We start from the raw sequence: 16,184 nt of genomic DNA on the forward strand, positions 1-16,184 counted from the left end.
ATAGCAGCACATGGTAGACCTTAGCTAAGTGAAATTTGGTGGAAGTTTTGCCTAGAGGCTAAACGTGATGGCACCCTTGTTTTACCAGTGATTTTGCAGTCCAGCTGAAAAGAGGGGGAGACATGAGAAACACCTAGTTAAGAATCATGGGGAAATGGTTGATTATGCTGTAATCCTTGCTAATTTGTAACCCTTCTCTTGATATTTATCTTTGGCCTTCTTCTCCTTCTTGACTTTCTTGTCTTTTTTTCATTTCTGATGACCTGAAAGCTCTTTGTCCCTCTTTCTGTGAGTTTTTCCCCTATTTGGCCAGATTTGTTTTCTTTTGCTGGGAGAGGACGGAGCTGTCCATCCAAGCAAAGTGTTTGTCTTACCGGCTTTGAGCATGAGCTTGAAAACGCTTGTCTGTAGGGACGCTGACTGCAGGACAGTCACTGCTCCAGAAGACTCCTTCCAGCCTGGTTTTGATCCAGGAGCAGGGAGAGTCTTGGACGAGGATGGGATTTGAGCCCATGTGCACAGCGTAGAATAGATTAGCAGTGCATCACGGTAACGTCTTGGCCACCTCTTTGCCAACAACTTTGTTGTTGTCAGTTTGTGCCTTTCAGCTTTGGATAAAACAAATCCAGCTAGGCTGTGTTCTTTGGGACTTGTGGTTTTGTTTTGGAGCATCAGGGCCGACCCTGCAGGGGTGGCTTCTCGACCGCAGGGAGAAGTCTGAATGACGTGTCCTGTGTTCTTGTAGGCAAGCACTGCATCACACAGACCCACGCGCTCTCGTCTGGTGTGGGGATGGGAATTTCCCCTTTTCCTCCTGGGTTTCCCAGATCAGTTTGTGCGAGTGGAAAAGAGCATTCCCTGGTGAGCAGGGCAGGCGCGGGAAGGCTCCCAGCACATCAAGGGGCTGGTGAAGACACGGCCACGAGATGCTTTTGGGAAAGCATTTGGGATTCATTTGTGACTGCTCATGCTTCCCTTCCTTCTCCTCTTTGGAGGATGACACAGGGCAGAATGGCATGCCTTCACTAAAGCCTGATTTGTTATGCTTTGGCTGTAATAAAGCGTGTGCCTTGTGCTTGGTGCTGATCCCTGTCCTGTTGATCCTCCTCCCCGTTCCCTCCCAGTGTAACACCCCTGAGCATGACCCATCTCTGCACACCCAGAGGTGTGAGCAGGAAGGGCAGTGGCAGCAGCCCCACGAGCGATGACCCCTCTTTTGTCACAGCCTCCCCAGTTGAGGAGACAGGTCCTTCCTTGTGTAATTGCCCAGCTGGAGTCACCCTGACGCTGTCTCCTGGGTGTCACCCTGGAAGGACAGGCACAGTGAGAGAAGCACAGGGTTTCCGCCGCTTTGTCCGTCATAGCTCATGGTGATTGTGAGCAAAGCCCAGGGTGCTGGGCAGCATAGTCCCCCTGGCCCGCTGCCAAGAGGACTCTGTTCCTGGGTGCACTGGAACCACCAACCTTACAGTTAACAGCCGAACACACTCCCTGCAATCCCAGCTTCCCCCAACCCAGCCTGCGGGCCAGCAGGAGGGTGTGAATGCTGCTTTCTGCTGAGGCTCCCAGGGCACCGGGGGACAACAGGGCTGTGCTTGGCAAGGACATGTCATGGGACGAGAGTCTGTCCCAGCCCTTGGCAGGCTCCGAGGGGATGTAGCTCAGTGGAAGAGCGCCTGCTCCGCATGCAGGAGGTCCTGGGCTCAATCCCCAGCATCTCCAGGGGTGCTTTTGTCCTAAATCTCCATCCCCCCGCAGGGGTGAGGGATGGGGAATGGAGGCATCGCCCCTCTCCACAAATGGTGGGCTCACCCTCTCATGGGATGTCCTACGGCATGTGCAGCTCCCCAGGTAGGAAGTGACCAACCGGCTCACTATCTGAAATGACATCCCTGGGCAAGGGAAGAGGGAGTTAACACTGACACTGCTGGGATATGGTTTTATATGTTGCTACTTTTGCAACAACTTGCTTAGCCAGCAACAGGGAAACAGGCAGGAGCTGCTAGGTCACTGAGTGCATCAAAAAGCCCTCTCAGGAGAGATCACAGCCCTGCGGGACAGGAGGGGCGGCATGTATGAAGGCAACAGGACTGGATGCTGGCTGAGAGGTGTTTTTTAGCTGCAGCAGCAGGATAGGCCTGGACAGGCAGGCAGGCAGGTAGGTGCTGTGAAGGCATCAGGTGCACCTGACCACAGGAGGTGGGAGCTCAGCAGGAGGGAGAGGGGAGGCAGGTGGAGGTGGCCCCTGGGACATTGCTGATGAATCACTTGTGTCCCAGCAGCACCTGGCCAGCAGCAGGTGAGCAGGCACTGGGGTCACCACAGGCAGTGGGAGCTGATTCAGCAGCTGGGGAGGTGGGAGCTGGAGCAGGAGAGGGAGAGGCAGGCAAAAGCACAATGGTGGTGTGTTGCTTGTGAGGACGCGTCCATTACGCTCACCCAAGTGGCCAGCAGTGGGCAGGCAGGCATTGTGAGGTCATCGATGGCATCACAGAGGCTGCCCGCCTCTTGGGAGGAGGCGAGAGGGAGGGACAGGTGAAGGTGACAGGTGACATTGGTGGGTTTGATTGTGAGGTTTCCCCTTTCGCAGCAGCTGATTGGTCAGCAGCAGGTGGGCAGGTATGTGAGTGCCTCAGAGACTTCATGAGGTGGACACGAGAGCCTAGAGGGAGGAATGAGGGAGAGGCAGGTAGCCATGACACTGCTGGCATAGTGACTGTGAAATCACCTCTAGGACGGCAACCTGATTGGCCAGCAGCAGGCAGGCAGGCAGGCACTGTGAGGTCATCAAGGGGAGGAGAAAGCCCTCAGGAGAGAGGAGAGCTCCTGAAGAGGGCAGAGGCAGGTGAAAGTGGCATGGGTGGGAGCTTGTTTGTGAGGTCACTTCTGTTGCAGCACTCTGACTGGGCAGCAGGCAGGCTGGTGCTGTGAGGTCCTGAGGCAGATCCGAAAACCTTCCCCATGGAGATGAGAGCTCAGGGGGAGGGGAAAGGGAGAGGCAGGTTAGAGGGACCTGTCTGGGATGTTGATTGTGAGGTCAATTCCTTACATCAGCTGCAGTGGCCGTTAGCATGTGGGGCAGCAGGGAGGTGTTGTGAGGTCATCAAGAGTGTTGGAAAACTCCCAGCAGCAGAGAGGAGAGCTCAGGTGGAAGAGAGAAGCGAAGCACAGGAAGGTGGGAGGAGGACAGTGCAGGGATGATGATGTTGCTTCCTTTGCCCTGTGGCAAGCTCTTTGGGATTGAAGCTGTAACGGTGCTACAAGGATGACGTTCAGATTTGTGCGATACGGTCCCTTGTCAACCGAAATGGATTATGTGTCCTCTGGAGCAGTCACATAGGACCACGGGCCAGCTGGATAGGAAGGATTCCCTGGCACAACCCCATTCAGGGACTCTCATCCAACCCAGCTGAAGGTGCTGTTGCAAGGACACCTGTGGTGGAGGCTACCATCAACAGCCAGACAGCAGCCAACTATCCTGTTCCAGAGGTTTGGATTCCCCACATGAGCCTTACCCTAAGCAGAAGATCCCAGTGAATTAGATTTTTGTTTTAAAACAAACACTCTGTCCATGACTGTCTGTGAAGCAAATACCTCACTGTGATGCATCACCTTCTGGCACTGGACTCAGGCACTTGCGTGTTGCCCCTCTGCTCCTGCTGTGGGCTCTGCATGGAGCTTCAGAGCAGGCATGCTGTCTCCTACAGCCAAGGCCAGAGATTTGGCTTTGAGTCTGCCTGGCAGGCTTTGGCCTGGCAAATGTCTCCTGGGGATCCCAGAGCCGTCATCCTGGCGATGGAACAGGGCCACGTCTTCATTTTGTCCCTCTTTGTCTGTTTCTGGCCCACGTCCGGGTGTGTGTGCGTAGTGCCATTTCTGCAGCTGAGCAGAGGGGTCCTTGTGCGAGTGCTTGGGGAGAGCATGACCTTGGGTGGGGGCTGAGCCAAGGCTTGCATCTCCCTGTGGGGTGGGGCAGGGCAGGGGCTGGTGCAGCCCCAGGGCTGGCTGAGTGGGTGCTCACCCCAGAGCAGAGGGGTCGACGGGGCAGAGCAGGGAGCCTGTGTTGCTCTTCTCCACCCTTACTGTGAGAAGCCCACGGGAGAAGAGCGTTCCCAGAGTGAGATTCCACGGAGGTGGGTAATGCACGTGGGCACTCTAACCACAACCCCCGTCCCCATGAGAAATCCCCTCTTCTACTGGGCTCAGGCTCCAGCCCTGCATGTCCCACAGGGGGAGATGGGCCAGGGCTGGGCAGGAAGGGGGATGTCTCGGTGCAGGGGCTGCAAGCAGGGAGGCTCCAACTCCCAGGGCCAGAGGTGGTGTTTGAGCCCCAGCTCCTCCCAGAGCCCCCATGGTCACCCCACCCCTGCCCTGCCACCCTGGGGATGTGCTTGTGATAGCACGGGTGTCCCCTGGCAGAGAGCAGCGCACGTGCGGCCAGAGCCAGGCAGAGCAGGGCTGCGTCCCCAGGAAGGGCCAGGCAGAGCAGGGCAGACCCTGAGCAGGACCAGTGCAGCCCAGCTCTCCTGCAGCGCAGCCAAGGGCTGGACACGGCCCCAAGTCCTGCGCTCCCCGCAGCCATGCAAGTCCCAGAGCCCAGGCTTGTGCAGGGCCCCTGAGCAGCTCCAAGGGGAGAGCCTGGGAGCACTGAGGGGAAGAGCAAGAGCTGGCCCTTGGCCACACTGTGCTGTGGCCCTGAGGTGTAAATGTCAGCCTCTTCCACAGCTCGGTGGGTGCAGAGCTTCAGGACAGAAGAGGCTGGTGCAGGACCAGGTGCCTGCAGAGCAGGTGCTCCAGCAAGGAGGTGTGTGCCCCAGAGCAAGAGCCCCTCTGCGCCCTCGGGTCCCCCTGCCCTGGCTCACGCAGCCCTGCTGGGACTGAGCCCTGAGGCCAGTGGGACAGAGAAAGGAAAGAGAAAAAGGCAAAGTAAAAAAAAGGGGAGCATAACAACTGCAGTGTAAGGAAGGAAAACTAAAGCCAGGAAAAATTCTGCTCTCAGAACCTGCAAGTCTAGACACAGACTCCCAGACTCTTTTGCATATTGCTTTAGATAGATAGGAATATAGATATACATAACAGCCACAGATATAGATGCATTTGGTGACTCTTTCCCCCATTCCAGGACATCTCTCCGAGTAGCTCAGGTGTCAGCTCAATGAGGGAAAGGAAATGAGCCAGGGCGAAAGAGGAGGGTGTTTCTGTGTGTTTGGCCTCAGTTCCACTGCCTGTCAGTGTGTGGCAAGGGCAACCCATCAGGAAGAGCCAGCAGGGTGCGGAGAGCCCCCGGATGGAGGAGGGAACGCAGTTTGGGTGCCAGATGCTGCACAGCCGTGGAACCCTTTTCCCTGCTCAAGTCCTGTGTGAGAGGTTGCTTGCCTGTGGGCACCAGGGTGCAGCTGGTTAAAAACCTGGCCTAGGAACAGGCTCAGCTCCCATTGGCGCCCGCTTTAGGAACAGACATGAAATCTTCTCACCGTGGACATGTGCCCCTGTGAACATCCTTGGGGCTGGGCCTGTGCCAAGGCTGAGGGCTGAACCATGACTTTGGGCTGGAGCCTGCATGGTGTTGTGATCCCTTCTCCAGCCCACTGCCCTCTCCCTCCTCTGCCTCCTGCACTGCTCAAGGAAACGTCCTCTCTCATCATTGCCTGCTCCCATCCCCTGCACCCTGCACGCAGATATTCCCCTGCACTGACCCAAACTGGTGGCCCAGGTGAGGCAGCTCCTTCTTGTGTCCCTGCAGCCCAGAAGCGGGAGGGCAGAGGGGTGGGGGTGGATGGGAGGCAGGAGGAGGGGGGGGGTCCCCGCGCTGCCCAGGGCCCTGCTGCCTCACAGCCCCTGCCGGGAAGGAGCCAGCTCTGGGCTGTGCCAGGAGTGCTCGGGGCTCTGTGAGTACCATGGCAGCCAGGAGCAGCCCCCAGGAAGGGGAGAGCCTGTGGAGGTGGAGGAGGGGAAATCCCAGGCCCTGCACCCGAGCAAGCTGCTCTGTGCCATGCACTGGGGCAGCAGGAAGCAGAGCTCCCTCCCAGCCACTCTGGGGAGGTGATCCCCAGGCAATGAGCCCCTCCCTCTGGGGCTGGCTGGGGTGTTCAGGGCCCTGCTCTCACCTCTGGCTCCCGCCTGTGCGACTACAGCCCAGGGCTAAACCTGTCACTGCACTTCTGCGGTGGTCTCTGTGCCTTGGGACCAGGGTGGCCCAGGCAGAGCCCCCGGGAAAGGAGCAAGCAGGGCCACTCCTAGGCTGTGGACGCTGGCCCTCCCTTCCCAGAGGGGCGTTACGGGACCCTACAGAGAGACCCATTTTGGCTGGAAACTGTGTGTGTGGTTTCCAGGATGGAAATGTCTCCGCCAGCAGGAATACTCTCCAGCTGGGCTGGTCACCAGTATCCCACTCCAGGGACCACGGACACTTGCAGGTGCCCAGCCTGTCCCCGAGCCTGCTGCTCCTGAGACGTGCCCCTTCCCCACTGCCGGGTCTTGGTGCTTTGCTCTCCCTGATCAGCCTCAGGGAGACACCCTGACCCCTGGGAAGGGAAGCACCACATCTGGCTCAAAACCCCAAAGGCTTTCATAAGAACAAATAGCAACGAGCAGTGTAAAAGTAGAGAATTAAAAATAGAGGGAACACAGAGCTCTTTCTGCTACCGCTGTGAGAAGGGAGACTGGTCTCTGGCACTGCAGACGGGCCCTGCAGATGCCCCCAGCAGGGGAGAGGGGTTTTGGAAGGGTCCATCGCCAGGGGGTGCTGCATGCTTTGTGGGTGTTGGTGCTGCACCTGGCTGTGGGCATGACAGGAGGAGCCATGGGGGACCCCAGAGGAGGAGACACCGAGGAACTTGTGGGGGGACCCAGAGGAAGCATCGTGCACCTCGCCAAGGACCCCATGCCCCAGAAGAGCTGTGGGGGACCCCTACGTCCTAGAGGAGGAGGAAGAGGAGGCACCGGTCTGGAGGCAACACTGCTGGAGACATCCAGAGCCCTGTATGGATTGTGGGTGTCTGGGGAGATGCTGGAGGTGCTGGGCATGGGACGCAGCGCCACATGCAGGATTGGGGAGCCCTGTGGCTCAGGGGCAACTGTATGGGGGAGGGGGGGAGCAGGGCTTGAGGAGGCTCTGTGGGGATTCAGACCGGCCATTCTCGGGGTACTAAGGAGCGCCAAAAGGTGCACAGAGGGACCTGGGGCATACCGAAAGGGGCACAGATGTGCCCTGATGGGACTGCAGGGCGACTCACATGCCTTCAGATGCCCCAGAGGTGGTGGTGAGTGCAGCAGCTTGCTTGCTTTGCCTTTGGGTTTGCCGCAGGGCCCCACAAGCACGCACACTCCCATGCCCTCCGTCCCCTCCTGCTCTCCAGCTGTATCCGCCTGCTCTCCATGGCATCTGTGCTCCTCCTCCCACACTCACCCTGCAGCCCTCACCAGCCCCATCTGCCCCAGCCTTCCAGGTGAGCACAAGACAAAGCTTTTTAATACGGGCATGGGCAAACACAGGAACAGGACTTCCCAGGCAGACTGTGGTGTCTTCATCCTTGTGCAAGCCCAGTGGGACGTGGCCCGGAGGCACCTGCTCTGCTGAATGTGCTCTGCACAGGGGGCGGGCTGGCAATTGGGGGACGCCGAATTATGGGATGCTCAGTCCACGCCGGCCCCTGGGCCTGGGTGCCACCGCTGCCAGGCTCTCCGCAGACGGGCGCGCAGGGCTTGGAAGGGGAAGCCTGGTGGCGGTGCTTTCCTGGGCGCTCGGAGGACGAAGACTGTGGATATTGCCAGGCAGCGGACTGTGGGGCTGCTGTCCTTGTCCAAGCGCTGAAGGACTGAGATGGGAGGAAAGAGAGCAGCGATCAAGCCCTGTATCAGCAGAGACCCCAGGCCCCTCCTCAAGAGAGGGCCAAGAGAGAGCAGGGCACAAGGGGATCTGTCTGTGCTCAGTGATCCCCCAGATGCCCCCCAGATTCCCTTCAGGAAAGGTATGCAAGAGCCCTCCGGCCTGGCGCAGGCCATGGGTGCCCTCTGCATAGTCAAAAACACCGGCCCTCAAATACGCCGGACATTCCCTCCGTCTCCAGCCCCGGCCTCCTCCCGCCAGCCCCGGCCGACCCCGCGTGCCCTACGCACGGCTGCACATCTCCTCCAGCTCCTCTTCGCGCCAGTCCAGGAGCTGAGCAGCAAGCCCTAGGCACACACAGCCCATCACAAGGTGAGACCCAGCCAGGGGAGAGGGATTTGGGGCTGGGGAGAGAGACGTGGGCAGTGGGGAGACGGACCTGGGCACTGGGAGAGGAACCTAGCGCTGGGGAGAGAGACGTGGGCAGTGGGGAGACGGACCTGGGCACTGGGACAGGAACCTAGCGCTTGGGAGAGGGACTCAGGGGCAGTGGGGAGACGGATCTAGAGAGTGGGAAGAGGGTCCCACATGTTGGGGAGAAGGATCCAAGCATTAAGGAGTGGGTCCTGGGGGGTTGGGGAGGGGGAGCCAGGGGCTGGGGAGAGGGAGCCAGGGGCTGGGGAGAGGGACATGGGCACTTGGGAGAGGGACATGGGGCCTGAGGAGAAGGACCTTGGGGCTGGGGAGAGGGTTGTGGGTGTCCGGAGGGGTCTCACCGATGAAGCGCACAGCCTGCTCGCGCAGAGTGGCCCGGGGGTCCTCCAGGTACCGGCAGCTGCAGCTGACATACTCGCTGGCTATTGGCCCAGCCTTCCGCAGCTGCAGAGACCCCCCAGTACAGGTGTTGGCACTGCCAGGCCTGTCCCCCTCCCTGGGACACCCGCCCCCCTCTCTAGGACAGGCGTTGGCAACTTTGGGCCCATCCCCCCTCCCAGGACAGGCGCGGGCACAACCGGGACAGGGGCTAACACAGCTGGGACACGTGCTGTCACTGCTGGAAAAGGTGTTGGCACAGAAGGGACAGTGGCTGGCACCAGCAGCACTGCCAGGAGAGGTGCTGGCACCTCCAGGACATTCCCAGCGGGTACAGCTGGGAGAGAGGCTGGCTCCACCAGGAAAGATGCTGGCACGGGGGCTGGCTCCACCAGGAGAGGTGCTGGCACCGTTGGGACGGGGGCCAGCACCACCAGGTCAGGCCTGCCACTGCTTGGGCCTCCTCACCAGGCATTCGCCGATGTGCCAGGTCTGCACCGTCTTGGCCAGCTTCCGGAGCTGCTTCCAGCTGAGGAGCTTTGCGGCCTCCACGAGGGCTGTCTGGGCAGCCTGGGGAGGAGTGGGGAGATGGGCGATGGCACCGTGGCCAGGCCGGAGCCACCCCATGGCCACTGCCTGGGGTGCCTACCACGGTGGCCTCATGGCCCGCCACGGTGCCCTGTACCTGTGCCACACCGAGGTGTGGGTCACTCATATGGAAGAAGAGGGGCAGCAGCCCCTGGCGTGCCAGCTGCTTCATCTGCTGCCTCTCGCTGCCTACTGTCCGGCCCAGCAGCTCCCCAAAGAGCCGCATGGCCAGTTCCCGCACCGTGCTGACCTCCTGCGGGGGCAAGCACAGCAACCTCAGCCGCGGTGGGCGGGGGGAGAACCACAAAGGGCCTCCTACCAGCTCCCCACCACCATCCTCACGTTGGGAAAGAGGGGCAGGAGGTCGTGGGCCAGCTGCACAGCCAGGGGGCTGATTTGCCGCGGCTCGGCGTGGTGCAGCACGTTGCGCAGCACGGCCAGGGCCTTGGCGTCCATCTCCCCATCGGCATCCTGCAGCCGCTCCACCACATCTGGGATCACCTTCAGCATCTTCCTTGCCTGCAGGGAGACATGCAGCATTTTCCTCATTCCACTGGTGGCAGAAGTGCTCGGGACACAGGCACCGGCGGCGAGAGCTCACTCACTGTGGAGGGTCTTCCAGAGAGGGTGAGGAGGCCACGGAGTGCCAGCCAGCGCATGACCTGGCGCTCATTGCCCAGCCGCACCTGGCAGAGGCTCAGCGCCACCTCATCGGCCAGCACACACAGATCGGGACACCGCAGCAGCTGCAACGGCAAAGGGCCGGGGTGGCACAGGGACTCATGGCCACCCCCAGGACTAGGACCCCAGTGCGTGATATGGCATCCCTGCTGCCACCTCCCACTTGGCCCAGCCCCAGCCCCAGCCCCAGCAGCAGCGCTGCATCCCCAGCCCCACGCCCTACCCCTTGTCCTCATCCTCACCCCCCGGCCCTAGCCCCGGCCCCACGTCCCCAGCCTGGGCCACAGCCCCTCTTCTCCAGCCCCATCTGAATCCCCTCAGCCATGACCCCCACCCCACCCCCCGTCCCTATCCCCACATCCTACCTCGATGAGGAAGGCCATAGAGGGGATCTCCAGGCACTTGTCCTTGTCCCTCAGGGCCAGGCTGAGGTTCAGGAAGATCTTGGCACGCTCCTCCAGAGGGTTCCCCTGCATCTGCCTGGCAATGGACAGGAGAGGCAGCATGGCAGCCAAGACAGATGGGCAAACTGCACCAGGAGCCCGTGGGGCCGCCAGAGTGGGATGAGGGGCCAGGGAGGGCAGGGGGCTCACCTGGCCAGCAAGGCAACCCCTGTCAGGTGGGTCCCGGGCCGACTGATCATCTCCCAGCCGCCCTGCCCTTCCATGGCAGTGACCTGCTCCCCGTAGCCAGTGCAGCACAGCAGGGCCTGCATGGCTTGCACGGCCACCCTGCCCGGGGAAAAGAGCACTGGTTTATCACTCCGTACTCTGGCATGGGCAGCAGGGGACGGGCCTGGGGGACTGGGTACCTGACAGGCCTGGGAGGCATGAGTTTGCCCTCGTGGTTGAAGGCAGGGATGTCCTCTTGCGCCTCGATGAGGGCAAAGGACAGCTGGAAGAGGAGGGCCAGGAAGAGGCGGGGGAAGAGCGCCTTCACCTCCTGTTTGCAAGTGTGCTGCAGGAGGATGATGTTCAGTGCCCGGGTCACCTGCAAAAAAAAGTCAATGACAGCCCTTGCTAGTACCACAGCTACATGCACGACAAGGCCTCCCTCTGGGGCAACTCACAGTCAGCGGGAGGATGCAGGTGAGGTCCTGCGCGGTGGTGCCTGGCTTGCAGAGGGGCCGGTGCTGCAGCATGCAGAGCAGCTCCTGCAGCACCCTCTCAGCTGCCAGCGACTGGGAGACCATCAGCACCCACATGGCCACGGCAACATTGTGAACCCGAGCCAGAAAGGCTTGGCTCAGCATCCCACGATCCCGCTCACCCGTTCCGGGGCTGGCCGACCCGGTGGCTCTACGAGGCCTGGAGGGAGCCCAGCTCCAGCCCTGGGGCTGCTGCACTCAGGCTGGCAACGTGGCAGGCGTACCTGTCACAGGCTGGGGAGCAGCTCAGCAGGCCAGTGACCACTTCACTCGGGTAGCGGCATGCCAGGTGGAGAAGGAAGGGCTTGAGGATGTCCTGGGCTGCGGCCTCACGGATGCACGGCAGGTTCTCATAGATATGCACCACAGCCAGCTGCACCTGCAAGGGACACGGGTTGGCAGCAGCTTGCTGCCACAGGGAAACTGCTGCCAGATTCACGCTCTGCTTGAGAGCCCTGGGTTTGAGGACCATTGCCAGCGGGCTGGAGGCTTACGTGCTCTGGCTTGGCGGCGCAGTATCCCATCATATCCTCAAGCATACGGGTTGCCGCTGCGGTGTCATAGGCACTCGTGCTTTTCATGCCCTCGAGGGCCACGAGGACCGCATCTGTCTGCGAGGCCTCCTGCGAGGCCTCCGTGGAGCAGCTGCGGGGTCCGTCCTCCTTCTTGACCCAGGCCTCCATGGGGCGGCTGGGGGGACGGTCCTCATCCCCAGCCCATACCGCCGTGGGGCAGCGAGGGGGTCTCTGCACCATGCTGGGGCCGGGGCCCAGGCGAGACACAAAGACACAGTGGGGAAGGCGAGGTCCTTCACGGGGCCGTGGGGCCACGCCGGGGGGTGGCTGAGGGAGCTCCCTGGGGAGATCCCAGCCGTCTCCTCCCCACGCACTGAGGTGACACCGTGGGGCACCAGGTGACACCGTGGAGACCATGGGGGTCACAATGGGGGGGGTGGCAGGAGTCACAAAGGGCCCCGACATCACCCTTGGCTGGTCTCTGCTGCAGCTCCCGGCAGCAATGTGTCCCCAGGGGCTGGCTGGGGGGTGGGTTGGCGGCGGGGGCGGGCGCTGCTCGTTCGCTAATCACACAAGTGTCCCCTGTGAAGGGCCACCTCTGAGCCGCAGGTTGCCGTGTGGTTCTGAAAAGGGGAGGTTGGTGAGGGGTCCCCAGGTCCCCAGGGGCAGCCAGGGGGCTGGGGCACCTGAGGGCAGCTGGGGCAGGGGCAGCCATGGGGCAAACTGGCGGGGGGAGGAGGCCTAGGTGACCCTGACCCAGGGCAAGCAGGTGCCCCCCGTTGCTGCCCTAAAGCTCCCACTGACACCCCAAATAGCTCCAAACCATTCCCAAACCTTCCTAAAAGCCTCAAATACCCCCAGACTGCTCAAGTGCCCCCCCCCCAAGACCCAGAAAGACACACTGAAACCTGCCACAGAGGCTCCAAAATGCCTTCAGACTTTGCTTCCGAGGGCCAAAATCCGCCCAATAGCCCACACTGCTGCCTAAACACCCCCAAAACTTCCACAGGGCCCCCAGACATGCAAATCCTGCCCCGGGGCTGGTACTGGCAGCAGACAGGAGGGCTCCCCGCCACCTACTTCCCTCCAGGTCTTGCTGCCCTGAGAGGGAGACCACGATTGAGGGTTCCCCCCTTTCCCTAGCACTGGCAATTCCCCTCCATCCCTCCCTCCTCTTTTGCCCTTCTGCCCCTCTGCATGCCCCGTACCTCTCCATGCCTGCCCACCTCTCCGTCTGTCCCTGCCTCCAGCTACCACACTGCTCTTCCCCCATCTGTCTGCCTCTGTCTGCCTCTCCATGCCCCTCTTTCCTCTTTTCTCTCTCTCTGTCCAACTCCCCCCTCCATCTTTTCTCTCTCTCTATTCCTCTGTCCACCTCTACATCCCTCTTCTCTTCTCTTCTGCTCCCCATTCTCTGTGCGGTCCTGCATCCTTCCCTCAGCTCCCCCTCTCCCTCTTTTTCTCTGGGCCTCCATCCTTCTCTTTCTTTCCCCATCCCTCCTCCCAGCTCTCTCTCCCTCTCCCTCTGTCCAGCTCTGGCAGGCCCTGGCACCATGGGGCACACACCCACCTCGGCTGGGATGGAGGAAGAGTCTGGGCAGGGTGAGTGGGGCCTTCAGCACTCACAAGGATATACCCTGTCTCTTCCTTTCTCTTCCTCTTGTAAAGCAGAGGAGCGGAGGTTGAACCTCGAGTATCATTACATGAAGAGCACACAACCAGCCTGCGCCTGTAGCCAAGCAGTACTTGAGATGCCCTACTCCAAGGCACTATTTCCCGTGAGATATTTACCTGGCAATTTAAAACGTTCAGCAGGACTACAAGTACATTTTTGGAAAGAGGGTCTCAAGTGAAAACATTTAAAATAAAGTTTGTTTCTTAGGATAATTCTGAACACAAATGTGAAGAACCACTTATGGTTGGTTTGAATGTTATTGTTTTGATAATAGATTTTCCAGTGTTAATGGTTAGCATTGTTTTGGCGATGGTTGGTGTTTTGATGATGGTAAATTGCATCCGATGGTAGGTATAGTCCGAGCACTGAAGGCTTCTCTCAGTAAGCTCTGCATCTGAAAGACCAAAAGGAAGCAATGTCATTCCCTGTCATGATATGCAGCATAAAACTATCTGGCTGAGGGTTTGATTTCTAAGCAGCAAAGGCTTGAACCTCCAAGCACCTTGATCTGCTCGGTGTCTGCAGGGATGAACTGACTCGAGAGGAAGGCTTCCAAAAGCCTTCCCCTCACTGAAAACTGACTGCATTCCGGTCAGTGCACTGCACTGAGGATTACGGTAAAACTAGCTGCTTTGATAGCAGCACATGGTAGACCTTAGCTAAGTGAAATTTGGTGGAAGTTTTGCCTAGAGGCTAAACGTGATGGCACCCTTGTTTTACCAGTGATTTTGCAGTCCAGCTGAAAAGAGGGGGAGACATGAGAAACACCTAGTTAAGAATCATGGGGAAATGGTTGATTATGCTGTAATCCTTGCTAATTTGTAACCCTTCTCTTGATATTTATCTTTGGCCTTCTTCTCCTTCTTGACTTTCTTGTCTTTTTTTCATTTCTGATGACCTGAAAGCTCTTTGTCCCTCTTTCTGTGAGTTTTTCCCCTATTTGGCCAGATTTGTTTTCTTTTGCTGGGAGAGGACGGAGCTGTCCATCCAAGCAAAGTGTTTGTCTTACCGGCTTTGAGCATGAGCTTGAAAACGCTTGTCTGTAGGGACGCTGACTGCAGGACAGTCACTGCTCCAGAAGACTCCTTCCAGCCTGGTTTTGATCCAGGAGCAGGGAGAGTCTTGGACGAGGATGGGATTTGAGCCCATGTGCACAGCGTAGAATAGATTAGCAGTGCATCACGGTAACGTCTTGGCCACCTCTTTGCCAACAACTTTGTTGTTGTCAGTTTGTGCCTTTCAGCTTTGGATAAAACAAATCCAGCTAGGCTGTGTTCTTTGGGACTTGTGGTTTTGTTTTGGAGCATCAGGGCCGACCCTGCAGGGGTGGCTTCTCGACCGCAGGGAGAAGTCTGAACGACGTGTCCTGTGTTCTTGTAGGCAAGCACTGCATCACACAGACCCCACGCGCTCTCGTCTGGTGTGGGGATGGGAATTTCCCCTTTTCCTCCTGGGTTTCCCAGATCAGTTTGTGCGAGTGGAAAAGAGCATTCCCTGGTGAGCAGGGCAGGCGCGGGAAGGCTCCCAGCACATCAAGGGGCTGGTGAAGACACGGCCACGAGATGCTTTTGGGAAAGCATTTGGGATTCATTTGTGACTGCTCATGCTTCCCTTCCTTCTCCTCTTTGGAGGATGACACAGGGCAGAATGGCATGCCTTCACTAAAGCCTGATTTGTTATGCTTTGGCTGTAATAAAGCGTGTGCCTTGTGCTTGGTGCTGATCCCTGTCCTGTTGATCCTCCTCCCCGTTCCCTCCCAGTGTAACACCCCTGAGCATGACCCATCTCTGCACACCCAGAGGTGTGAGCAGGAAGGGCAGTGGCAGCAGCCCCACGAGCGATGACCCCTCTTTTGTCACAGCCTCCCCAGTTGAGGAGACAGGTCCTTCCTTGTGTAATTGCCCAGCTGGAGTCACCCTGACGCTGTCTCCTGGGTGTCACCCTGGAAGGACAGGCACAGTGAGAGAAGCACAGGGTTTCCGCCGCTTTGTCCGTCATAGCTCATGGTGATTGTGAGCAAAGCCCAGGGTGCTGGGCAGCATAGTCCCCCTGGCCCGCTGCCAAGAGGACTCTGTTCCTGGGTGCACTGGAACCACCAACCTTACAGTTAACAGCCGAACACACTCCCTGCAATCCCAGCTTCCCCCAACCCAGCCTGCGGGCCAGCAGGAGGGTGTGAATGCTGCTTTCTGCTGAGGCTCCCAGGGCACCGGGGGACAACAGGGCTGTGCTTGGCAAGGACATGTCATGGGACGAGAGTCTGTCCCAGCCCTTGGCAGGCTCCGAGGGGATGTAGCTCAGTGGAAGAGCGCCTGCTCCGCATGCAGGAGGTCCTGGGCTCAATCCCCAGCATCTCCAGGGGTGCTTTTGTCCTAAATCTCCATCCCCCCGCAGGGGTGAGGGATGGGGAATGGAGGCATCGCGCCTCTCCACAAATGGTGGGCTCACCCTCTCATGGGATGTCCTACGGCATGTGCAGCTCCCCAGGTAGGAAGTGACCAACCGGCTCACTATCTGAAATGACATCCCTGGGCAAGGGAAGAGGGAGTTAACACTGACACTGCTGGGATATGGTTTTATATGTTGCTACTTTTGCAACAACTTGCTTAGCCAGCAACAGGGAAACAGGCAGGAGCTGCTAGGTCACTGAGTGCATCAAAAAGCCCTCTCAGGAGAGATCACAGCCCTGCGGGACAGGAGGGGCGGCATGTATGAAGGCAACAGGACTGGATGCTGGCTGAGAGGTGTTTTTTAGCTGCAGCAGCAGGATAGGCCTGGACAGGCAGGCAGGCAGGTAGGTGCTGTGAAGGCATCAGGTGCACCTGACCACAGGAGGTGGGAGCTCAGCAGGAGGGAGAGGGGAGGCAGGTGGAGGTGGCCCCTGGGACATTGCTGATGAATCACTTGTGTCCCAGCAGCACCTGGCCAGCAGCAGGT

The 16,184-nt window shown here is 59.2% G+C and overlaps 2 non-coding genes across 2 annotated transcripts; both read left to right on the forward strand.

The window, feature by feature from the left end:
- Nucleotides 1-1,650: 1,650 nt before the first annotated feature.
- On the forward strand, nucleotides 1,651-1,722 carry TRNAA-CGC (transfer RNA alanine (anticodon CGC)). The gene has a single exon. It is a non-coding gene; the product is annotated as a tRNA-Ala (tRNA).
- Nucleotides 1,723-15,533: 13,811 nt separating this feature from the next.
- TRNAA-CGC (transfer RNA alanine (anticodon CGC)) lies at nucleotides 15,534-15,605 on the forward strand. Its single transcript has one exon. It is a non-coding gene; the product is annotated as a tRNA-Ala (tRNA).
- Nucleotides 15,606-16,184: the final 579 nt, after the last annotated feature.

The sequence above is a fragment of the Struthio camelus genome, chromosome 22, assembly GCF_040807025.1.
Source record: "Struthio camelus isolate bStrCam1 chromosome 22, bStrCam1.hap1, whole genome shotgun sequence".
Lineage (NCBI taxonomy): Eukaryota > Metazoa > Chordata > Aves > Struthioniformes > Struthionidae > Struthio > Struthio camelus.